General features: G+C 43.5%; 1 pseudogene; it reads right to left on the bottom strand.

Moving 5' to 3' along the window:
- Positions 1 to 356: 356 nt before the first annotated feature.
- LOC100971535 (pre-mRNA-splicing factor 38A-like) lies at positions 357 to 1,772 on the bottom strand (annotated as a pseudogene).
- Between the last annotated feature and the right edge of the window lie 2,761 nt (positions 1,773 to 4,533).

The raw sequence follows: 4,533 nt of genomic DNA, 5'->3' as shown, positions 1-4,533 counted from the left end.
GTGCATGACCTAATTAGGTTTTTGCCCTTTTCAAATTTTTTTTTTTTACAGATGTGTCCAGTTTAATAAAAAGGGAAAACGTCATCAGGTGGACACATCCAATCCTTGTCATTCATATCCCCAACCTTCAGATCCTTTCTACCCTCATAAGTTTGAATACAGTCAAGGTAAGTTGGGTCAGAAACTGTTGTTGATTATGATTAAAAAGAGATATAAAACTCAGCACCTCCTTCATTGAAAATAAAGGTTGAGAAACTTGATAAGAAAAAACTAAAATATTCTTATAGCTGCCTGGGAAGATCTTAATCCTTCCACATAGACAGATATCCTCGTATCCACAGGAGCCCATTTGGACTAAAGCCAAACTGAGTCCCTTACTCATTCCCTCTCCGGCTCTTCTTGTGGCTCTTCTTAGACCTTTTGGGAGACTTTGAGTAGCTCCTGTGTTTGTGACTACGGTGAGGATCTGGGGACTTGGAACGGGATCTGTGCCGCCAGTCTTGGGATCTGCTGCGGTGATGTCTTGGACCCTTGCTCGGATGCCTCTCTCGGCGGGAGAAGGGGCTTCTACTTTTGGGAGATCGATTCCGCCTTCTGGGAGACAGACTCCTACTCCTTCTGTAGCACAGTGTGGGAGATGGACGGGGCTTGTCCAAGTCTCCGTAGCTTCTCCAGAGGCGCTCAGGTGATGGCACTCTTTCCAACTTCTCATCCTCCTCTTCTTCCTCTTCACTGGACTCCACATCATCTATGTCCTCTTCCAGAGCACTAACTCAAGGCTCCAGTTGCTCAGCTTCCTCTAATACCTAGCGTTTCTGTAGCCGGGGCAGAGTGATATCACAGACTCTCTCACTGTGCACCAGTTCATCAATAAACTCATCTACATGCATCAGTTCAAACCCCCATTTCTGTTCTGGCTCTTGATTTTTCGATAGTCATTGTACAAAGGCTCCAAGTACTTGTAGCAATCAATTGCAGTGCCCATCAGCCTCATATAAAGTGCCCCCAACATGTGGACATACTTGAAATCTTCATTTTCTATAAACTCTGCAGTGATACCTTTCTCGGATTGAATTTGAAGCATCTTCAAGATTAAACACAGAAAGGGTGTTGGTTTTATGTTGCCACCATATTCGCCACCCACAAACATTAACTCCATGGCTTTATCGACTACAAGTTCAGCCATAAGTCCAAAGCACTCCTCTTTCCAGTGCTTGGACTCACAGATTCGCGTTCGAATGATCTTCCCCACCAGATATTGAGGGTTGGTGCCGCGGACGCTGTGCGCATCCTTCAGTGTACGGTTAGCCATTTTAGAATGCCTTCGATTCTATTTGCGTCGGGTCCTTTAATGTGTTACATCCAGGTTCAGAAAAAATAAATAAATAAATAAATAAATAAATAACCACCTAGAGGGATGGAGAAAGGTGGAAGAAGTTTCACTAAACAGCTTAGGAGACCATCTTGAAACTGGAAACACTGCAGCGCTCAAATTCTTAAATAAATTCCACTTACTTTTTTTTAAGTAGGCACTATATTTTTATTACGGTTAACTGGTGATCAATCGTTTTTACCATGTAGATAGCCCCTTTGGCTTAGACACACTGTCCTGAAGTTTAGATGGTAGGAAAAAATCCAGGCAATGGAACAGTAACAAAGATGGGGAAAAGATGGACTACTAATAACACAGCAAAAGAAAGCCGGACATGCTTGAAAGTGCTGATAAGCACTAAGATGTGTTGTTGACAGAGCGCCACATCAGTGCTCTACAATCTGCTTACTGCACTCTGATGATTGCATAAACAACCTTCTAAGTGACTTGGTGGTGGGCATCAGGGCTTTCGGGGGTTCTGATTGGTTGGATGTGCTTATGGTTTGATTGGTCTGAAGTTGCACATGTCCAGGGATAAAGAGTATAGGTTAGAGTTGCTGTTCTCACAGAAGAAGTTACCAAATGCTATGGTTTGAATCTATGTCCCCACCCAAATTTCATCTCAACTTGTGATCCCCAGTGTTGGAGGTGTTGGAGATGGGGTCTGGGGTTGGAGATGGGAGGTAATTGGATCGTGGGGTGGGATTTGTCAGGAATGGTTTAGCACCATCTCACTGGTGCTGTTCTCCTAATAGTGAATTCTCGCGAGATCTGGTTGTTTAGAAGTGTGTGGCACCTCGTCCCTCTCTCTCTTGCTGTTCTGGCCATGAGAAGTGCCTGCTGCCCCTTCACCTTCCGCCATGATTGGAATTTTCCTGAGGCAGAAGCTGCCATGCTTCCTGTACAGCCCGTGGAGCCAGGAGCCAATAAAACTTTTTTCTTTATAAATGACCTAGTCTCAGGTATTTCTTTATAGCAATGTGAGAATGAACTAATACACCAAAGTTTTATATTTTATATCAAACATCTATGCCTCAACCATGGCTGTTTACAAGGTAAAGGTTTCTGAGTCATCCACAGAGCTGACCTCATCCTGAGCCAGAAGCATGTCTAAAGTACTTCTTCTTAAAGCTGAGGTATCTGATATTTACTCCTCAAAACCTACTTGTAAAGTGAACCCTCAAAGGTTACACAAACCCACTCTCTGGCCCTTGAGCCCTTTATGACTAATGTCATACAGCTATAATTAAGCTGTGCTATAATCAACAAGCTGACAATTCAGCCAAAACTTATCCCTGGCAAGAGCTTCTGTATGGCACAGGAAGTGCCATCTGGATGACACAGGAAGTGCCCTTGATTGATGGGTGAAGAAGGATTCGTGGAAAGAAAGACAAGGGAGTACAAGATGGTGTCATGGAAAAGGTAAAATATGGACTGTGATGTTTCCCCTGTCTCCCCGCTACTAAGTTATAAAGTGTGCGTTCGTGTGTTCAAAGTAACCTAGGGATTCCTAGATATAACTGAGGGTGTGCCAGAGATAGGATGACTGACTGTCAGATTTGGAAAGAATGCAAGTAAGAGCAGCAGAGGTGAGCTCTCAGGAAAGTGAGACCCGGAAGTTTAATTGCCCGTGAAAGAAACCAGAGTAGAAGAGCTAAACCAAGAAGTTTCCAGCAGCTTCGTTCGCCATGAGCGAGGTCACCAACAAAAACGGGGAATTTGATGACAGAGGGGATTTTGGCTCCCAGGTGCCACTGCCTGACTTTATGTTAATTTTATGTACATTTTCTTTCCCTCATGTTTCTGACAAAGGCTAACAAAATAATTGTGTTCACCACACCAGTCCCATATCTCAGATAGTTCTAGAGGCATTGGGAAAAGAGAGGGAATAGGGCAAGGAAGATTTCAACACTGAAAACCCAGAACCAACACAAATACTAAAGTCAATGTTTTCCTGGCCAGGATTTAGTCTTGATCTTGTTAGAAGATCTTGTAGTACAGTAGACAAATTTGGCCACCTCAGCCTTTTTAATAATTTGAACCTTTGAGTTTACTTTGGGAAAATACCAACTGTCACCATTCTCAAAGTGTTCATGACAACATTCCATCCTTTAACTACAGTCCTTCATCTGCAGTCGTTTGGTGTCTTTATTTTTCAAGCAGACAAAGCGTGGTACTCAGAAGAGCAGAATCATTTGCAGTTCAATAGAAATGTACAAATAATTAAAAGACATTTTAAAGCTCCATGGGAAATGCTACAGTGGAGCTCAAATAGTGTTTTACTTCCTATATATCTCGGAATATGAGTCAACCCAGCCTAGAGGTTGACCTGAATTCTGGCATAATTACCTATATAAAAAGTTGGATTTCATCCCAAACTCAATAAATTGCCCTTCTGATGGCAGCTGCTGCCTTCCAAGGCTGGGAGATCTCTAATTCCCACTAGAGAGACAGCCCTGGCAGGAATCAAGGCTGGCTGAGGTCATCTCTGCCCAGTCATTCCTGACTAAACACAGCATGGAACTGGAGGAAAGAACGGGGCTGAGGGTGCACCCAGGAGAGCAGTCAGCGTTCACCAGGGCTCTGTGTTGCACACTCTAACTAGCCTAAGCAGAAAATTTATTAAAGACTATTAGGAAGCTCACACAAGTTCCTGGAGAGCCAGAGAATTAGGCTCAAAAGCTATCCAGCCAAGAGCAGTCCTCAAATTGTCCTCCCTCTGCAAACTGCTGAAGGTACAGTCCCAGAACACTGGGTCCACCACAGCACTTTCCAGAGAGGCTCAGTGTCTCTACCACCCTCCCCAGCAAAACGGAAACTGTGCCCATCTCCAGCCTCTGAGACTCACATCTAAATCCAAGCCTCACGTGTGGCCGTGTCCAGCTGATAAAATCCTAGCTGGAAAGGAGCTGAGAGGGCATCTTCTGGCTTCTTTCCACCTGTCCACCTCGAGGCAGAGATCATGGTGTGGGAAAGTACAAAAAATTAAACAGACAGACATGATAGACAGATATAGAAGATAGATAGACAGAGAGATAGAGAGAGAGAGAGAGATGATAAATAGATAGATATAGATATTAGATAGATATATAACATATATCTGTGCTAAAAGGGAATGAGCTCTCAAGCCACAAAAAGATATAGAGATGTAGGTACATTTT

The sequence above is a fragment of the Pan paniscus genome, chromosome 8 (genome assembly GCF_029289425.2).
Source record: "Pan paniscus chromosome 8, NHGRI_mPanPan1-v2.0_pri, whole genome shotgun sequence".
In the NCBI taxonomy this organism is placed as follows: Eukaryota; Metazoa; Chordata; class Mammalia; order Primates; family Hominidae; genus Pan; species Pan paniscus.
Note: the sequence above shows the minus strand (reverse complement) of the source record. Positions and strands in the feature narration are given on the sequence as shown.